Source organism: Peromyscus maniculatus, chromosome 5 (assembly GCF_049852395.1).
Source record: "Peromyscus maniculatus bairdii isolate BWxNUB_F1_BW_parent chromosome 5, HU_Pman_BW_mat_3.1, whole genome shotgun sequence".
Classification (NCBI taxonomy): Eukaryota; Metazoa; Chordata; class Mammalia; order Rodentia; family Cricetidae; genus Peromyscus; species Peromyscus maniculatus.
In genome coordinates this window covers 11543434-11565247 of record NC_134856.1, presented here as the reverse complement: position 1 = coordinate 11565247, position 21814 = coordinate 11543434, and the positions used below count along the sequence as shown (strand labels likewise).

General features: G+C 42.1%; 1 long non-coding RNA gene across 4 annotated transcripts in view; it reads right to left on the bottom strand.

Moving 5' to 3' along the window:
* Positions 1–21814, bottom strand: part of LOC121829328 (uncharacterized) — a 142274-nt gene that overhangs the window by 3546 nt on the left and 116914 nt on the right. For 3 of the 4 annotated variants that reach the window (XR_013051158.1, XR_013051157.1, XR_013051155.1), the window contains one exon: positions 5344–11019. This is a non-coding gene — a long non-coding RNA (uncharacterized LOC121829328). The remainder of the gene's footprint in view (positions 1–5343; positions 11020–21814) is intronic. The other variant, XR_013051156.1, reaches the window with a different exon arrangement.

Below are 21814 nucleotides of genomic sequence, written 5' to 3'. Positions count from 1 at the left end.
AATCAGCTGGGGGTCCAGGAGACTAGGGCACCAGGAGAACCAGAAAAGGTACATAGAAAGTATTCTATATAGACATCTTTATTCATTGTCTTTTGGTGCCTACTAGGTACCAATAACCTGCTAGACTGTGAGAATTTAAATAGATAGATAGATAGATAGATAGATAGATAGATAGATAGATAGATAGATAGATAAATAGATAGATAGATGCATTAAGTCATAGCTGCTTCCCCAAAGACACTCATAGCTCTATGAGTGCACCAGATACAAGAGCAATCATTGCAGTATAAAATAAAGAACCATTATTCAGATGTATACATAGTGGGGGCGTAATAACGATATACAATGAAGGAAGTATTACTGCTCCTGTAGGTAGGCAAAGGAGCTCACTGATGATGGCTGGGTTCCCTCACAAAGTGGTCATATCTCTGAGGAACAACTGTTGGCCAGATACAAAACTAATAAGCCAGAGAAAAGATAAAAGCACCCAGAAGGTGAACTAGATGACTATTAAGATAATCCTAGTTCAAGAGCTCTAAATTCTTGTGATGTATTGGCAGTTGACCTTGTGAAACATAGAGCTTGGTTGGTTAGAAACTTCCATTAAATGTGTAATTTGAGGGTCCCTCCCATATAGGCTGACAGCTTTATTTCATTTTTGCTAAGACCACACCTGAGACACTGCCCACTTATGTCATAAACATATGCCTTTGCCCTGAAGTGACAGAAGGGCAAAGGAATACTGACTACCCTATTACTTCTGATTTGGGAGAAACAGTTCATACCAGCAAGGACCAATAGAAATTAAAATGCCAGCCAATATAGCAACAAAATTGTAAAGATCTCTAAACTAACCTTTAAAAATATACATGAAAATGCATAGAATTTTTTGTTGTTGTTTTTTGTTTTTGTTTTTCAAGACAGGGTTTCTCTGTGTAGCTTTGGCACCTTTCCTGAAACTCACTCTGTAGACCAGGCTGGCCTTGAACTCACAGAGATCCGCCTGCCTCTGCCTCCCGCATGCTGGGATTAAAGGCATGAACCACGACCACCCAACTGCATAGAATTTTTATGCATTCAAAAAAGTGAGGGCTAGAGAGATGGGAAAGCATGTACTGTACAAGCATGAAGATGTGAGATTAAACCCTCAGTAGCACAGCAGTGAACACATGCAATTCTAGCCTTGGAAAGTAGAGACAGGAAAATCCCCAGGTCTCATTGGTCAGCAGTTTAACCAAAGCTGTGATCTCTAAGCTCAGTGAGAGATTCTGTCTTAAAAAAAATAAGGTGAAGGGCACTCCAGAAGACATCTAATATCCACCTTTGACATTACAGGAGTGTACACCCTACTCCTAGTACCAACTTCTGTCTTGGCTACTGTTCTATTGCTGTGAGGAGACACCTTGACCAAGACAACTCTTATAAAGGAAAGAATTTAATTGAGGGCTTGCTTAAAGTTTCAGAGTGTCAATCCATTATCATCCTGTCAGGGATCATGGCAGCAGACAGGAAGACGTGGTGCTAGAGAAGAAGTTGAGGACTTTGCATCCTGATCTGCACTCAGCAGAGAGAGACTGGGCCTAGTGTAGGCTCTTGAAACCTCAAAGCCCATTCCCAATGACACTCCTCCTCCAACCTGGTGTGCTGGCTCATGTCTATATCTCTAGCACTGGGGAGACTAAAGCAGAAGGTTCAGGAGTTGGAGGCCAGCATGCCTACATAATGAGAAATTGTTTAAAAATAATAATTAAAAGACATCAAATAATGTATTTCAATAAGAAATATGCACATTGTTAGATAAAAGAGCTTAGTATAAAATATCAATTCTTATTGAATTAATCCATAAGTTCAATATGTTTCCAATAAAAAAATCCAGAATTCTTTGAAGGAATTTGACAATTTGATTATAAGATCTATATTGAAGAAGAATGTACATGAATAACAAAATCAATTTTTAGACAAACAGGAAATATCTGTACTATATGAGAGTAAGATGTACTATGTGTGTGTGTGTGTGATATATTATATAAATGGTGTTTTTTTTTATTTTGTTTTTTGAAACAGAGTTTCCCCATGTAGCCCCAGCTGTCCTGAAATTCAGAGATCTGCCTGCAGATCTACTTCCAGAGTGCTACTATTCCAGAGTGCTACTATTAGCACTCTATATGCACTACTTCCAGAGTGCTAGTATTAAAGGTGTGCACAACCACTGCCCAGCTCAAAATATTTTTATAAAGATACAGAAACAGGGTTGGGGAGATGGCTCAGTGGTTAAGAATGCTTTCTGCTCTTGCAGAAGACCCAAGTTCAGTTCCCAGCACTCACATGAGGTGTCTCACAACTTCCTGTAACACCAGTTCCAAGGGATCCAACTTCTCTGGCCTCTGTAGGCATTCATATGTACATACCCATACTTATAATTACAACTAAAAATAAAATAAATCTTTAATTTAAAAATACACAGAAGCAGAATAAATGATCAATGGAACAGGATAGAGAGCTCTGGAAAAAAAATGCCAGTAAACAGAAAACCATCATGAGCCAGTAAGAAATCCCAGCAATTAGTGAATAAGAGAATTAAAAACATGGAAACATGTAAAAAGGGAGGGGGGGACCTGGGTCATTGTTTTGCATAAGTGGGGTGTATGGTTAACTCTACACTCAACTTCTGAGTTAGTAAAGAAAAAGTCTATGGGTCCCTTGCTGAAGATAGGATCAGAGTCTCATCCTTAAATATGACATCCACTCTGAGGGACAAGACAAGCACCATTTAAGTTTTCAATTCTAAACCAGGATCTAAAGAAGAAAGTGTCTGAGTGTTCTTAATTAGTTTAACCATCTGTGGTCAGGAGCATTAGGTTTCACAAGGCTGCTCCATGTTCATTCCTCTGGGATGGAGGAAATTACTCAGGGAAAAAGGCTCTGTGCTCAGCAACGACCACTCCCAGTGGACTGATGTACTACATAGATGACCTTTGCCACATAACTAAGGACCTGGGATTTAAACAGAAAGAGGAAGTAAGGTGATATCACTTAAGACTCTAGCATCTTTCCTTCTACCGCATATCTTAGAGGTTTGATTTTTTAACACATAAAATGTTAAAGCTTAGCTGGAACTTAGAGAGTATCTAGTCACCATGCTTGATTCTTTGTCTTGTTACTAGGACTACATGGGGCTAAAAACCAAGATAGCATGACACTAAACACACTATCAATTGAGAACGCTATCAGATCTCAGATTCCTAGTTCAGGACTTCTCATCTTGAAGCTACCTTAGAATTAGCCAAGAGTCTTCTTTTTTTTATTTTTTTTTTATTTTACAACACCATTCAGTTCAACATAATAGCCACAGATTCCCCTGTTCTCCCCCTCTTGCCCCCCTCTCCCTCCCCCCAGCCCACCCCCCAGCCAAGAGTCTTCTTAACCCAGCATACTAAATATATATAGTCTCCTAAACAGAAATTAAAATCATACTATAATCTGTATTCTCTGCTGTGAGATGGTCTTTCTGCATGCTGTGAATATGTGTTGCTACCACTAGTTAATAAAGAAGCTGCTCTAGCCTATGGCAAGACAGGTTATAGCCAGGCGGGAAATCCAAGCAAAGAAACAGGGAGAAGAAAGGCAGAGTGAGGGAGAAACTACAGGCCGCTGGGGGAGCAAAATACAATGGAACACAGGTAAAGCCATGAGACATGTGACAATACATAGATTAATAAAAATTAATAAAAATGGCTTAATTTAAGATAAAAGAACTAGTTAGCAATAAGCCTGAGCCACAGACGAAACAGTCTGTATGTTTATTTGGGACAGAGCAGCTACGGAACACAGGGAAACTTCTGGCTACATTTTGGCACCCAATGTGGGGCACAAACCCACAATCCTGAGATTAAGAGTCCATGCTGTACCGACTAAGCTAACCAGGCAGAATGGAGGACAATGACAGCTGTTTACTTGGTTCTGTATCTGTGAGTGTATTTTTCCCCATTTTGTATCTTAATAAATCCTTGACTCCTTAAACGGACCCTTGTGGGTTTCACATAAGAATTCTCCCTCAAATTTATATCTTTTGGTCCATGAGATATTTAGTGAATTGATCAAGGTTCTGACCCCAGTCAAATGTCCTCAAAAAATTCGACTAATGCTCCAGCTAACTCCCCATTTCAGTGGTCAAAATGTCCTGCCTTCTAGTTCCCAGAAAATTCCTCATACATGAGCTCCCCTCTCTGCTCTGGTCCTATGCTTTCTCCCCACCCTAGTAACTGGGGAGGCTCTCACTAACAGGCACATAGGCTAGTGTTCAAGCTGGAAGATGTTGGAGTTATAATTTTAGAGTTGGAGGAGGACATGGAGGTAGGTCATCATGCAAGCTCCTTGAATTTTACAGGTGGGGAAACTGAGGCAAAGAACAGTTGAGAGGTTCAAAGAGAGAAAAAACTGGTAAGCACTGCAAGGCTGTTTTCTGATGCCTTTCTCTGTCTTTACTATAATTATTTTCAAACTGTTTCTATCTGAAAGCAGAGGGCTCAACTGAGTGAAATCAGAGCCATGGTGACCTGAATTGCTGCAGAAATAGTTGTGTGTGTGTGTGTGTGTGTGTGTGTGTGTGTGTGTGTGTGTGTGTGTGTTTAAATAGTTTATAAAGATGCTGTTGGTTCCCACCCATGTTCTTGAGGCATCACAACTTCAGCATGTTCCAGCCCAGTTCCAACTGCCCCCGTGTGCCTCTTCCCATCTGCCATAGCCTAAGTGCCATTAACCTCTTGGGCTGGGATATTAAACCCAATAGCCCTAGATCAATGACTGGCAGAACGTGATGTATTCATATGCTAGCCTCATCCCCTTTGATGGGAGAACTTTGAGGTATGCTTTCTACTCTGGATCAGTTTCCCCCACAGGATTAAGCTCCAGTGGGAAGTAGCTGGCTGGGAAAACACCCTTTCTAGCTCCTCCCATTCCCATTGTACTCTCTCTGCTGTCCTGATGGTACTTCCTACACCTCCCATATCACCATATCACTTGTACTTGAATTCACACATTGGGGCCTATGTCTAGAGAACTCGAAGAATGCTTCTTTTTAAGAAATGTGAATTCCCTCTGACCTTGGGAATGAAGTGCACTCTCAGGTAGGCTGTTAGGTTAATTAAAAACAAAAACAAAAAAACTTCAGCAAATTAAAAACTTTCTCACAGTCTGGGGAAGTTGGGTGACTTCTCAGCCACCAGTGGCCAGTCTGGGGTTCCTACCCCTACCATCATGTGGCTCTAATATCTAGTATCTTCAACCCTATTCTATGAGGAACATGGAGAAAAGTGAAAATGAATGGAAAAATTTGAGACTTACCAAGAGCCAAGACCAGAAGCATTGTATAATACTTCCTTCAATGTTGTATTGGACAGAATTGTGTCATATGATCTTACTGAATGCTGGAGAGTAAGATTTGTAACATTTTCTGTGTCTGGGGAAAGGAAAGAGCATAGTGAAAACACACTGTTGTCTTTATGACCAGCTTTCAGCACATTGCCTGAACTTAGAATCATGGACTCTGATTTGCAGGGATCGCCCCAATCAGGGAGAAGTATTGCCCAGTGGCAACGACCCCTCCCAACTTTTGTCCTCATCTCCTGAAGCTTCAACTCCTGTTGATTCCACTTACAAAGCTTTGGATAGCTTTCAGTCATTCCGTTAACATATGGCATTTGAATACCTTCTGTGTGTCAGGCTGTATGCTGGTCACTAAAGAAAAGCCAGTAACTAAACTGAGCAATGTTTGTGGCTGCAGCAATAAATTTTTCAGGGACCTTTGCTCATCATATAGTGGGAACTAGGATCTATGTTACCAGCTCTCCTGGGAGTTCTGGACCTTCCTCCAGCCCTAATTTTCTATACTGAGCCGTCCCTGAATCTGGACTTGTGCTAGACTGAGCTTCCCTCTTGGGATTCTACCAAGGTCCTCCATTTCCTCTGGGACCACATCTCTCAAAACCTAGATGATATCTAAAGATTGCACCATTATTCTGACTCACTCTGACTCATTGGTCAGTACACTATGGCCCACAAACCAAATCTGGCTCCTCTGCACCTATTTTTTTTCTTAGCCTGTGAGCCATGAATATTTTTTTACATTTTCAAATGGATGGAAAACATAATCAAAAAAAAGAATAGTATTTCAGGACATGTGAAAATTATATGAAATTCAAATTTGACTGTTCATAATAAAACTTTATTAAAATATAGCTATGCTCATTCATTTACATCTTATCTGTGGCTGCTTTCACATGTGTCAAAAGAGCTGAATATTTGTTAGCAGAGACCATATGACTCATGAAACCCAAACTGTTTATGATCAGGCCCTTTACAGAAAAATTCTGACAACCTCTGTTGCAATTAAAGATTGATATTTTCTTTGGTTATGAATGAAGACAACCAACCACAAGAACTGTGACATTTTTACCAACAGAATTCTCAGACATCCTCAGTTGCCACATGTCTTAAGATGACACTTAAACTCATTCTTCAAAATTAGAACAATTGCTAAAGCATTCATTTTTGTCATTTTTCGTAAAAGGTCTCACAAAACCTACATTGGGCTTAAATTTTCTGGGTAGCTGAGGGTGACTTTAAACTTAACCTTCTACTTCCTCAAGTGCTAGGATTACAGCTGTGTACCACCATACCCAGCATATACGGAGCTGGGACTTGAATCCATCACTCATACAGGTTAAGGATACATTCTACCCACTAAACTATAATACCATTCCTAGACCTAGTATTTTATCTAACCACTCTAAAATGTTAAAAATAAATAAATAAATAGGGTCTGGGGACTTAGCTCAGTGGTAGAGTGCTTACCTAGCAAGTGCAAGGCCCTGGGTTCGATCCTCAGCTCTGAAAAAAAGATAGATAGATAGATAGATAGATAGATAGATAGATAGATAGATAGATAGATAGATGATAGATAGATAGATAGATAGATAGATAGATAGATAGATAGATAGATAGATAGATAGATAGAGATACCGGCTAAGATCAACTCAGTGATAGAGTACATGCTTAGCATTCTAAATTCAATTCACAATACGCAAAGATAAATAACGTTAAGCACACATTATTATATCATATAGTTGCAGGTTTTAAAAACATTTTCATAACCATTTTCAATATGATTTCAATCTTATAGATTTTGGTTTGAACATCTGAAAAAAATATTGCTCTGGCCAGGCACATAAATAGTCCAGTAGTCCCAGAACTTGTGGGGGTGGGTGCTAGTGCAGGAGGCCCACTTGAGTTCAGAAAATTGAGGCTAACCTGAGCAACACCATGAGATCCTATCTCATTAAACAGCTACTCTGCAGGAGAATTCATCTGTCAGTGTCCTGATTCCAAGCCCTGGCCAGCTCCAGGGTTGGGCCACCTACATGCATCCCAGCTACTCACAGGGAACCCAGAGTTTGTGTGATAGCTTGTATGACCTCTCTGATTCTATGTTATCACTTGACATTTGGGATTATCAGCAGAACCCATTTTTTTTCCCTAACCCCATTGTGGTTCCCATCATTGCCTAGACAATAGTTCTACCATGTCCTTTGACTCGGAGTCTTTAACTCCCCAGCCACAATTATCCAGAAAGACTCAGAGGGGCTTCAAGACTGGATGGAGTCCATGGACTCTAACAGAGACCCTGGATGTTCACTACCAGGATGGAATTGAAGAGGAAGAGCAATCTCAAGGCCCAGAGACTGATGTCCTAAAAGGATGCCACCTTTGGCAACTCCTCATTACCTAGGAGGACAGAACCTTTATGCAGCTAATCTATGTTCCCTGAACAGCTGACATTCACAGGGAGTTTGTTTTTGCTTCACACAGAAATGCCACATTGACCTCATAGGACAGGACAGGTCTTCACTGACCTAAGCTCCACCATCCACAATATGGGTATTGGATCTAAAATCCTTATTGAGAATGATGGAAGGATCAAGATAGTACTCTCAAGTAGTCAAATGACTACATTAAGTTATATACATATGGAACTTCCAAAATAAATATAGACTATATTAGTGATTATACACAATGTTCAAATTGGTAATGAAGTTAAGATCCATTTTCTTTGTTTGTTTTTGTGTGTGTATCCATATGTGTGCATGTATATGTGTGTGTTTGTGTGTGTATGCATTCATGTGTGTGTATGTGTGAGTGAGTGAGTGTGCACTGATGTGTGAGTGTGCCTGTGCCATGGTATATACCTGGAGGTCAAAGGACCATCTCAGCTGTTGGTCCTTCCCTCCCACCCTTGAGTCAGGGTCTTTGGTTTGTTGTCACTACACATGCCAAGTTAGCAGGCTGGCTCCCAGGGATTCTTCTGTATCTCCCTCCTACTCACCACAAGAGTTATCTAAAAGCAGAGGTTGGCAACCCAAGGAAATAGGCTGCTATTGACAGAGAACTTTCTGACCCCCTAATTTTGTAATAAGCCTCTTCATAGATTGTAGCTAAAGTTTTCCTGCCTGGCCCACGGTCAGGACAAATCTCTCTCACCCGCCAGTCCCACAGTCGCTCAGACCCAACCAAGTAAACATACAGAGACTTATATTATTTATAAACTGTATGGCCATGGCAGGCTTTTTGTTAATTGTTTTTATATTTTAAATTAACCTATTTTTATTAGTCTATAAGTTGTCACGTGGCTCGTGGCTTATTGGTACCTTATAACTTGTTTTTTATTATGGTGGCTGGCAGTGTCTCTCTGTCTTAGCCTTTTATTTTTTAGAATTTTTTTGTTTGTTTGTCTTGTCTATATTTTTTGTTTGGCTATTGGCCAATCAGTATTTTATTTATATAGAGTGATATCTATAGTACTTTTTCTTTTTTTAAGAAAAAGGAAGGTTTTAACTTTTTTTTGGTTTTTTGTTTGTTTGTTTGTTTGTTTGATTGATTGTTCGTTTTTCAAGGCTGGGTTTCTCTGTGTAGTTTTGGAAGCCGTCCTGGAACTCACTCTGTAGACCAGGCTGGCCTCGAACTCACAGAGATCCGCCTGGCCCTGCCTCCCAAGTGCTGGGATTAAAGGCATGCTCCACCACCACCACCAGGGTTTTAACTTTTATATAGTAAAATTACAGATAACAAAACAATTATCCAGCAAGAATTATAGTTATAATATTTAGTCTATTTGTATTTGGCAAAATTAAAGAAAATAATTTGTCTATCTTATATTTGTGAGTTTAAGATTTTACATCTAACTTTTTTATCATAACTAAGGAAAATTATAACTATCTTTAACTACATCAAAGACCTTAGAAGGATATAATATTACCTGAGAAATGGGCGACAGACGCAAGCAACTTTTGGGAGTCTTGTCAGAGTAGACAGAGACAGTTGGCAGCCTGGACAGTCATCTAAAGTTTTTTTGTAAAGTTAGGGCACCTGTCTTTAGCCCACAGGCCTAGAGTCTCTCAGTCACTTTTCTCTGTATCCTGTAGAATGTCTGGCAGTTTTCTCTGTAAAGCAGGAACCTGAAGGACCATTTTGTCAAGCAAAGTTTAGTAGTCACCTTTTTATGGGTTTTGTATGTCCAGTTGATTAAGCAGTCCAGGCAAGAACAGTTTCTTGTACAAATGGCTATTTTTGTCAAGGTGAAAATAAACTCCATATGGAGTGTTTTGATGCCCATCCTCCTCTCTGAAGTAAATCAGTGCTTTCAGGAGCAGATATGTCTCATTGTCTAGAAAGTCTAAATTTTTAAAACATTTTAAATGTCATATTGTAGGTCTTTGAAGTGTTTGAAGACTACTTATTTATCTGAAATATATCTATGTATATCTAGAAAACTTAATTAACATGTTACAAGTTTGACTATCATAGAAGACTAATTATTAATCTGTATTTATTAATTATCCATTACAATTTAAATGAGTTACATAAGCATAACTCCTTAAACAAGAGTAGAAATATATACATAGTACAACAAAATTAATTTTAAATTTGTACCAATAAACTAAAATCTATACCAATGTAAAACATTTTAAACAAGTTGTTGATCTTTAAAAGTAGGTTCAATAATCTATCCTTTTATCTTATTATATCTATATTTATCATATATATGTTTATGAAACAACTATAGATCTCATTTTCTTTCTTGAAAAGAGAAACTCCCAGAATGGTCTTGAAGAGAAAATGAGCTTGATGACCATTAAGAACTCTAACATCCATGGACTGGGTGTAGTGACGCATACCTTCAATCCCAAAATTTGGGAGACAGAGGCAGGCAGACCTCTGTGAACGTGAGGCCAGCTTGGTCTACCTATAAAGTTCCAAGCCAGCCAGAGCTACATACCCTGTCTCAAAAATAAATAAATAAATAAAATTTCAATCCCCAAAAGGCTGGTGATGTAGTTCCGTCTATGCGGGCCTAGCACTCACCCAGATGTGGATGAAGAATCTTCTGCTCCACCCTTAGGTAAATCATTTCTGAGGATGCTATCCATGGTTTTCATGGCCATCCTCAGTCCTGAGAGAGTAAGGACAGGGGGCTCTAGACTTGATGATAGACAAAGAGCCATCAGATTTCCTGGGAAAGCCTAATACAAGTAAGATGAGTTGGTCACATGACCTTAGATTCTGCCCAGGAGGCCTTGCCATTTGTCTCACTGGAAGACTACAAATAAGTCTTAAATTCTTCATGATTAAACTTTTTTCTTTTTATTTTGTTTCATTTGTTTGTTTGTTTCTGAGACAAGGTCTCTCTATGTAGTCCTTGCTGTCCTGGAAATCAATATATAGACCAGGCTGGCCTTGAACTCACAGAGATGCCTCTGCCACCAGATTGATGTGCTTACAGGCCTGCCCATGATGCCCAGCTCTACTTGACTGTTTTAAGCCATCCATCCAAACTGATGCTTGAGTTCCTCTGTTTGCACTCTGATCTGAACGGTGCTCCTTTTCTTTTGTTGCTTAGATGCATGCCACTTTCACTTCTCCACTGCGTTTTCTTCTAAGAAATAGTCTCATTTTCCCCCAACAATTCTGTAAAGGAGAAAAGAAAACAAAAAAACTAAAGTTAGGGTAGTTTCCCATTCTACAGAGTCACTAGCAGGATCTCAGAAAGAAGGGATGTTTCAAGGTCATTGGGCGAGTAGGCAGGTGGTCTAGTTCCCTGGCTTGCTGCCCAAGGCACCTTGAACAAACTCCTTAAACTCTGATGTTATTCAGCCTCCCAGGATTTCTTATATCACCTACCTGAGTTCTGGCCTCATTTGATCTTGTCAGAGCAATTTTAGTGTCTCATGGATAACACAAAGTCACAACCACAAAGTGGGCATTGCTCCAATATGACACTGATGGGACTTTAAAGATGGAATAATTGGCTGGTAGATAATGAGCCTGAAAGTGGGTAATAATACTGTGCACTAAGGGGATAATAGTATTGATTCGCCAGCTCAGGCCTGTTGGGAGGATTAGCTCACCGGCAATTGTAGAGATCTTCACCATGAAGGAACATAAATGATAGCACATTTGAGATTTACCTCTGCCCCCTTTGAGCTGACTCCTCTTGGAGTGGGTTAAATGGCCGTCTGGATGTCATGGCAACCAAGGTCAGCCTGATGGAGTCTTCACTCCTGAATTCTATGTGAAGTTCTATATTTTTAACTCAATCATAAAGCAGACATCTTTCTTGAGAAAAACAACAGTCCAGTGAGAGAGCATTTGGCGTTTAGGTTACTGTTAGGAACGAGGAGCACAGAGAAACTGCTGGATGCCTTCAAAGACTCCAGCTACATCCAGCATTCTTATCTGTAACTCCAGAAAGCATGGACAAAAAAAGTCATCCTAGAACAATTAAAGATAGCCAATAGCAACCCAGCCTAGTGGGGGCTGCGGAGAGGCCACACAGGAGGGACAGATTTTGTGGTTCTGCCTTAGACTTCCCTTCACTGCCATTGAAAAAAAGGAAAAGAAATCAGCTCCCTCTCACCCTCTTCCTTAGGCAGCTCCCAAGGAAAGGGTTTCCTGGGCTGTTGACACACGTCTTTGCTGCAGTAGTACCTTCTCAATGCTGTCTCACCAGTGTGCCGACGTTTGTGTGAGCACCGTGTGCTCGCCAAGCAAGCCCTTCTGATTTCTGCCAATATTTGTGCTGAGCCACGCACTCCATCCCAAGTCACTCGTGAAAAATAAACAAATGAATGAAGTGATTTATTCAGGGTCACGCAGCTTGAAAGTGACAGCAGCGAGGTTGTCCCAGAGCCTCTGACAGCAAGCCCACAGCTCTGTCTACTCTCCCATTCTGCCCCCCAGGTTGAAAGCCAGTCACAAGCCCTGAAGTCCTTATTGCCTGTGTTTTATTTTCTCTGTGCTCTAACCAGCTAAGCTAAGCATGCACTTAGCCGTACATACCGCTCAAGGAAGGCTGTTGTGGAGGCAGAGGGTCCTTCTGCTGGTGCCCAGGACAACACAGCCTTCCTGTGTCCTGAGAATACCTCTGGGGACACATAAGAATCTTTTGACAGAACAGTGAAGTTCACCTTGCTATTCTAGATGTTTGCATTTCCCTCCCATCCCCTCAATCTCTTCCTCCTCAAGGCATTTGAAAGAGAAAGATTTAAAATTGCTTGGAAATTGAGCAAGATTGCCTGGTTATTGATTCAAATTCTGCCAGATCTGACTCAGAGCTGTCTCCCTTGTTACTGCCACCAGCCCTGATGGCTAAAGAGGGATTTTGAGGATTTGGCTTGTAATCAAATGACCCAAGAATCCTTCCTGCTTCCCCACTCCAACACAGAGAAATTTAATATTTTCCAGTCCAGCTGAGCTCTCACAGCCAGGATGGTAATTGGTATTTCAATTGGTCCCCCTGCAGTCAAGAATCTTGCTTAACATAATATTTTAGGTTTTTTGCTCTTGGATCTTAACAGTAAACAATAAACAACATTTGAACAGTCACAAGATAATGAGGTGGATTTATCCAGCTACGTGACAGATAAGCACAATGATAGTAGCCCTGGAATCACTGCTACTGGGGCTGTGATAGGGACTATGCTGTGGCAAAGAAATCCTACACTTCGTGTCCTCTTCCCCATAGGAAAAAAACCCTGGGTCTGTTGCATCTTACAAAAGAAAAGGATATTAGGTAAACAATAAGATAACAGTAATAGCAGCCTGCTTGTGTGCTAAAGGGTTTGAGAAATAATCATACAGACCTGAATCTACCTATTTTCTAGGCTTCCTTTAATAAATTTTCTCTGCTTGGTTTCTATGGAAACTGGAGGCTGCATATGAGCTAGATATGCTCAGTAGTCTTTCCTAGCAGATGTGACCATTTCAGATTTCTCTAAGTGATGTCATATTTTAACCACTAAGATTAAAAGAAAAAAATATCCATGCACAATACTCTCTGAAACATTGATGAGGAAGGTCAGTGTTGACATTTGCTATCTACTAGACACTTGCTGTGTTCTGGAACAATATTAAACATTTCCATACCTTAGCTTAGTCCTCCTTGTGGATTTGTTATCTTTAATAATTATTCAGTTACCTTCAGGAAAATAGAAACCTCTTTATGTCTTTCTAATACAGAGCACTGAATACAGTTGTGTATGTGACAGAAATACTGAGAGACCTGAAGCTGTGAGGCAGCTCAGAGAGTAGCAAACCAAGAAGATGCCCTCAGTCCTGAGGCTAGACAGACAATGAGAGAAGATAAAGTCTGTAGTGCCCAAAAGCTGGGACCAACCAAAATCAACCACAACTGCCATGAAGACATCACATAGGAATTGAGACCATGGAGGAGAGCTGTTTGGTAGGCACTGGTGGAGACTACAGCCAGAACACCACAAGAACAAGAAGGAATGCCTGCCATCTCTCTTCCTCCTATCCAAGTCTTAACCAGACCCAATCCTACTTAGCTTATGAGATCAGGCATTCTCAGGATGGTATGGCCACAGATCTGGCCCTCCCTTTCTGTTGCCCTCCTACCTTCTGTCAAGATTTCCTATTGGCTAACCCTATATAAGGGTGGTGGTGTTTGTTTTTGCTCCTTTGGGGACCCACCACCCAGCTCCCAAATAAATCATACACAGAGGCTTATTCTTAATTATAAATTCCCGGCCTTAGCTTGGCTTGTTTCTTGCCAGCTTTCCTTAACTTAAATTATCCCAGCTATCTTTTGCCTCTGGGCTTTTCCAGTTCTCTTGCTTCTGTAAATCTTACTCTTCTTACTCCATGGCTTGCTATGTAGCTGGGTGGCTGGTCCCTGGAGCCCTCCTCTTTTCTGGTTACTTCTCCTTCCTTTTTCCTCCCAGATTTCTCCTATATATTCTCTCTGCCTGCCAGCCCCACCTATCTTTTCTCCTGCCTTAACATTAGCCATTCAATTCTTTATTAGACCATCAGGTATTTTAGACAGGCACAGTAACACAGCTTCACAGAGTTAAACAAATGCAACATAAACAAAAGTAGCACACCTTAAAATACTATTCCTCAACATAAGGGGTCATGTGACAAGAGGTCCAGGGAAATAAACTCTCCCAAGAGAACAGAAAAACACAGAGATGGACTCACAGACAAACCAGCAGTTGACTCACAGAGTTATACACTGATGTCATAGATGAGAAACTGAGAGCACAAAAAATTAGCAAAGTAATCATGCAAGCATGCATGCCATTAGCCACCTTATGCTACCTCTCTGAGGGAGGCTATTTCTTCATGGCGTTCCTACATTATGTACCCTTCATATAAATAAGCCCAGTTAAACATCAGTGGGAAGAGACTGAAATCTCAAAGCTACCCATCTGTGGGGTTCTAGACATTTATGTGTAGTTACAATCACAAATGATTCGTCCTGATGAATGTAATCATAAAGGTATGAAAAGGACCGCTGGGTTACTAGTAACATAGATTTGGGAGTTTGGAAGACACAGGGCTGAGGAGAACCTCACCTCCTATCTCATCTGCTGGAGAACTGGACTCTAATTCTAATGAGTTAGATTGTTATAAGAGATGGTAGGAGGAAAAGTGTAAACATGGCCAGTTCCTATTTTATCTTCTCAGGCTTGACCATCTGCTACTGCTAAACTAGTAAGAGGAATCCATAAGGAAAAAGCTAAGATTTCTATGGACTTAATCCTTTCCCTGAACTGGGGTGGGGGAATTCATTGAACTGAGGATACCTTGTCAAAGCATGGAGAGAAATGTTCCATCTGATAGGTACGCTTGACCTCTTTGAAGTCATTAATATTTTAAGACAATATATAAAGATTTGAGTATAAAGATATTTAGTTACCACCAATGGAGGGGAACATTTTCAGATAAATGGCTGCACTTTTCCCCTCTCAATCAATTCATATTGTATGTGGAGGAACTCCTATTTGGTAAGACCAGCCCTGTCTACATTAGGAGATGGATACACAAGTGTCTTAGTTAGGGTTTCTGTTGCTGTGATGAAACACCATGACCAAAGCAAGTTGGGGAGGAAAGGGTTACATTTCGACACTGTAGTTCATCACTGAAGGAAGCCAGGACAAGAACTCAAACAGGGAAGGAACCTGGGAGCAGGAGCTGATGTAGAGACCATGGAGGAGTGTGGCTTCCTGGCTTGCTCCTTTTCATTATAGAGCTGCATAAGCATGGCCACTAATAATCAAGCAACATATCCAATACCAAGCTATCTAGAAATCTTTTCTGACAAAGTTGTTAATCCAAAATGCTTTAATTTAGCCTCTGGCAGATTTTTTGAAGAAGGGCAAAAAGCAGCCACATTCTTTGCCAGAATATCACAGGAATTGCCTCTAGGCCACATAACTAAAAGTCTTCTCTGAGACCTCCTGAGCCAGGCCCCCACAGTTCAGATCACCCTCAGCACCACTGTCTCCCATGCTCCTATTAGTGTGTTTCATTAAGCTCCACTTGAAGCATTCAACTGCTTTCCTAATCCAAAATCCCAAAGTCCGCATTCTTCCAAACAAAAGCATCAGGCCTATCAAAGCAATACCCTAGTCTCTGGTACCAACTTCTGACTTGTTTCTATTGCTTGAAGAGACACCATGACCATAGCAAGTCTTGGAAATGAAATATTTAATTGGTGATGGCTTATAGTTTAGAAGTTTAATTCATTATCATCTGGCAGGAAGCATGGCAGCATGCAGACAGACGTGGTACTGGAGAAGTAGCTGAGAGGTCTACATCTTTTGTATTTTATAACATAATTCTTTATTGATTTTTTGGGAATTTCACATCATGCACCCCAATCCTGCACATTTTCCAGTCCCTTCATATCTGGCCCTTACCCCTGCAGCATCCCACCAAAAGAACTGGCCCCCCTCTGAAATTAATTAAAAACAAAACAAACAAAAAACACCTCGCTCCTTCATCTTTCCCACCTTTCCAATACCTTTCCATTTGTCCTAGTGGCATTGGGAGCTGAGCTGTGGCACACAATATACCCTTTTGTCCAGTCAGCCCCACCCACAAATGCTCATTGCAATGAGTCATTGGTCTGGTTCAAGGCCTCTGGCCTCTGACACATCTTCATGATTGGACCCTCACCAAAATTCCTCTTGGATATGCTGCTGTTGCTCTGAGTCATGAAGATCTTGTGGCTATCACACGCTCTAGCAGGTCATAGATGTTAGGGTGGACCAATCCAAGCCCCAGGATGTGAGCCTGAATGGTAGCTGAGCTGGTCAGTCCAGGCCACTGGGACCTCCCTCCTCGGGTGAGAGGCAGAGCCAGCTCTCCCATGCCATTGAGGCCAGATCCCCCATGCCCATGATGAGGGGTTGGGCCATCACTTCCCAGTGCAGGGGCCAGCTCTCCCATAAGGGGTGGGGATAGCCTTCCTGATGTAGTGTCCAGCAAGAGGCAGGGCCAGTGAGGGGTGGGGCCGGCTCAGCACAGCCCTTAGATTTCAACATGCTTGGTTCCTATGGCCCCCTTTTGGTAACACAGACCATGAACATCAACACAGACCCCATCTGCAGCAGCATCACTGCAGCAACCCTGGCCCAGGTGACACCATGGCCCTGGGTGGCAGTGCAGGCCCCTCAGATCAGCCTGGCCCTGGGGGTAGCATAGCCCTGGGACACCAACATGGCCATAGGTTTCAGCCTAGACTCCAGCATCTGTGTGGCCTTTGGTGGCAAAAAGGGCCACAAACATCAACACAGACCCCCCTTCTGTGGTAGGACCATGGCCATGATCCTGCAGCCCAAGCACGGATGTTACCACAGCCCCCAGTTGGCAGAGCAGACCACTCAAATAGGCATGACCCCAGTGGCAGTGTGGTCCTCGGACAGCAACATGGCCGCCCCTGGTTGGTATCAGGAGCCACCGACACCATCAAAGATCCTGGCTGCGCTAGAGCCACAGACCCAGACATGACCCTCAGCTGTAGCCTGTACCCAGGATACCTTGTGGCAGCACAGGCCAATCAGATCTGTATGGCTCCAGCTGAAGCTTGACCCTCAGGTGCCAACATGGCCTCAGGTGGTGGCCCAGACCCTGGGTATTTACCTGGCCTTTGGTGGTAACAGGAGTCATGGATAGCAACACTGACCCTGGCTGCAGTAGGGCCATGGACCCAGACATGGCCCTATGCTGAAGCCTAGGCCTGGATGTCATCATGGCGCTGGGTGGCAGCACAGGCCGATCAGGTCAGCATGGCCCTAGCGGGCAGCATGGCTCTCAGACACCAACATGAACTCGGGTGTTTGACCAGACTCCAGGCACCTACATGGCTTTCAGCGGTTACTGAAGCCATGGACATCAACACAGACCCTGGCTGCTGTAGGGCCACAGAGAGTTCTGCATCTTGATCTGAGGCAGCAGGCAGAAAGAGACCCTTGGCCTGGCTTGAGCACTTGAAACCTCAAAGCCCAGCTCCAATGACACACTTCCTCCAACAAGGCCACACCTCCTAATAGTGCCATTTCCCATAAGTCTATGGGGGCCATTTTCATTCAAACCACCATAAGGATGCTCTGTCTTCCAAAGTTAATAATCCATGAAGGGGACTTTTATCCCACTGAAACCCAAAAACTAATCAGAAAAAGGGGGTTTACTTTTCTCCTTGAAGGTATGGGGCGGTTTGGACTAGCAACCTAACTTTGATCCGAGAAAGCAAGCAACCTCTGGGAACTGAGGTAGACAGCATACAGTCCTCCTTGTTACCCCTTCGCCTACAATGTTCGCCAGAACTACCAGAACTGGAAGTAGCTTTAGTAGAACAGGAATGGATATTTAAGGATGAAGAAGTCTCAAGACACGCTCTCACCATTGATGCAAAACACATTTTAGGACCAGAGTATCTGTAGGTCTTTCCAGATGATTGACTAATGAGGGAGAAACCCCACAGCCTCTACCTTCCCCAAGCTTCCTCTAGGGGTAGGTCCAGCTGTGTGGAGCCTGATCTGGCTGAGGTGCTAGGAGAGCTATGAGTGCCAACTTAAGAATGAAAGTTCTTACTCATTCTGAAAGAGACAAGAGACCATGGTGCAACTTTCCAAAGCTGATAAATGCCACACTTTATACACCTAGAGGGTAACACTCTTGCTAATGACCTGCCTGATGTCCCTTCATAATGCATTTCACTCTGTTTTTAATACTTCCAACCATTCCTTCATATGGCAATAATTTTGTGAGGTTTTTTTTCTATTAATAAACAGAAAAACAAAAAACACAAAGCCAGCCCAGCCCCTTTATCTACCCTAGCTAGCCAAATTCACTTTCTTATTTTTGACACAGTTCAGAAAAAAATTAAAACTTGTTATTTATAGTGAGGTATCCATTTTTAGGGCTGTGGTCAAATATGGAAAATTCTCTCAGGAGTACCTTTTCCACGTGAGCTAAGAGAGTTCAGGGTACTTCGGATCTTCTTATGATGTGATTAATCTTCAGTTCATTCTGAGAGAACAGTGCCCATCACTTGCTGATGTCCTTGCTTCTTTGCACTGGATGACTTAGCCCAGAGGACAGTGGGAATTTCCCTAGATGCCACAAGTATATCCACTAAACCCAAACTAATGCTTCTTCCACTCAACTTCTGCTTAGGAGTACAGTGAATATGCAATGGCCACTACAAAGCCACATAATAGAAATGTATGTTGAAAAGAGGAAAGTTGACATGAAAAGAGACAGTGGACCTCTGACTTGAGTGAAAATATTTGTCTTTGGCAATGGTCACAAAACACAAGACCATGTAAATACACTGCTGGAGGATTATGCAAGTGAGGAAGCCTGAAGCTTAAATCTCAACTTTCTTAGTTCTGTGATTCATTTGCCTCTGAATTTATCATTGTCATAATTACTGTTGTTGTTGTTGTTTCCTAGTAACTTCAGGGTGTACATAGAACTCGGGACACAATAGACTGTTGGTTGTTTCTCACCATCTTGATCACTACTTCCTGCTCAGAAGGCTTCCTGGAGGAAGTGGGCTTTGGGCTGGGTTTTGGAGACTATTCTTTTACTTTAAACACATAACTATGTCTAGTTTTTTTTTTTAATTGGCAAGGGTATATAGCTACAGGTTTTCAGGACATAGAAATCAAGGTGAGGCAGAAGATACTTGATAAATTCATATTTGCTACTATGTTCAGACTAGAAGGAACAGATTTTGATGACTTAGATTATGGTCAAACCAATTTCGTTATTGAAAAATCTAAGAGTGGCAGAGAGATTTTTTCTGGTTTTATTCTGGTTTATGGTTTGTTTGTTTGTTTGTTTGTTTAAAAACAATAAGAAAGAACTACAAACCTATTTATTTAGGGGATTTTAGTTTCTGACCATGTTGGTAAAGTGATCTCTCTACCTATATCAAATTATCCTACAGAAGAAAGCTTTCTGAGTAGATAGGCAACATGAAAGTCAAAGTTTATCTTCCCCAGGCTAAGGAAAAATAGAGCTCTCTTTCTTCCCTCATGAGAAGCTGGCTAATCTTAACCCACTGAATTGATACAAAGAAGTAGTACCATGGAGGGAAAGTCTAGATTTTCCTATGACAAATTCTAATGAAAGGAAGATCTGGGACAGAGGACAGATTCCTGCTGCAGGTAGCACACAAGGCCCCCCGAAGGCAAACATGCTGCTAAGGCACCCCATAAGCCAGCACTGGTCCCCCGCCCTCACCTAGCCCCAAGCAGACACATCCACAAAGATGCCACCAGTCTTGGTGTGGAAAAAACACATGACCTTGATTTAATTCTGTCCATGACGACAGTGGCAAGTCTGTCAGGTTCCCACGTCCATAAGCCTCCCTGTCTTCCCAGGTCTAAAACTACCGTGTAATCCAGTGTCTCAGGCTGAGGATGGGAAAGTCCATGTACCATGAAGACAGCTGTTGAACATCCTTCCTCCACCCTCGGCACTGTAGCTGAGAGTAGGTGACAAGATGGCCTGGCTGGATAGCAGGGCATGAAAACCAGGCTTCTCAGAGCCTCCCCACCACACTCCACAAGTCAAACCTTCTGCTGGTAACAGGCTTCCCTGCAAGAGAAACCACGCCTACCATCGAGTCTGCATGCTTTTCTTCCACTCCATTGGCAGAAGCTCACTTCTTACCCATCTACACCACCTATAGGGGTTTCCAGACCTCACCAGAATGGCCGTTTCTTCTTCATGACTTTCCATTTGTTTTTAAGAAATGAATTACTTTTTACATTGACCCATAGTCAGTCATGTCTTTGTCCACTCTGCTGGTTTCTGTTTCCATCAAATCTGTGCTCTGCAAACACTTACTGGAAATGATAATTAATGTTCATGTCAGTTGACCAGACTTGAAATCACATGGGAGACACACCTCTGGCCGTGCCATTGAAAGAATCTCCAGAGAGTTGCAACAATAGAGGGAAGATCCGCCCTGAATGTGAGAGGCACCATCCCACGAGCTGAGGTTCTGGACTGATAAAAGGTGGAAAGGAGGAAGGCAGCCAAGCCTCAGAGTTCATCCCATTCTGCTTCTTGACAAAGGACACACGTGACCAGCCATGTCACACTCCTGCTACCATTCCTTCCCCGCCATGATGGACTACACCTTCAAACTTGGAGCCAAAGTAAACCCATCTTTCCAGTTCACACATTCTGTCAGGTGTTTGGCTGCGACAATGAGAAACGTGATTAGTACGATGGATGAATGAACAAATGGCACTTTGGGATCTGGAAAGAAAGTCCAGGCACAGCTCTACAGAAAGAGTGCATAGGGAGGCTCTGGGGAGCTTGGAGGGGGATCTCCGGATGCAGGATTTCCTGAGCAGTGGAGGCCTTAATAAGACAGGGGACTGGAAGCACATGCTGACATCTGACAATGCCTAGGCACTCCCGATGAGTAGCCAGGACCCTATGGCTCACAAGGAAGCAACAACTTCATTTAAGAAAGAGGAATTGCTTGTTGGCTTTATTGGGTGCAAAAGACACTAAATTGACTCACATAATGAAGGAAGAAATTCCAGAAACCAAACCTCAGAATGGGAAATGAAACCCAGTAAGGAACCAGAACCAGAAATCCTTATTCTCTTCCCTGTTTGTTCTCCTTCTCTGCCTAGATCCCCAGAGATAAGTATGTCCATTCTCTCTCTCTCTCACTCTCTCTCTCTCATTCTCTCTCTGTCTCTCTCTCTCCTCTTTCCACCTCATTTTCCCTGTATCTATTTTAATATCATTCAATTTTACATCAGAGAATTTTTCTCCATATACCAGAGAAAATAGCTCCTAGCAACTCTAGACAAATGCTTAATGTTTCAGAACTAAGAAAAACTAGCTTTCTACCTCCAACTGAGAGACTCCACAAGAAGCACCCAATTAAGCCTTGATTCTGTGCACCTCCCTTTAGAGA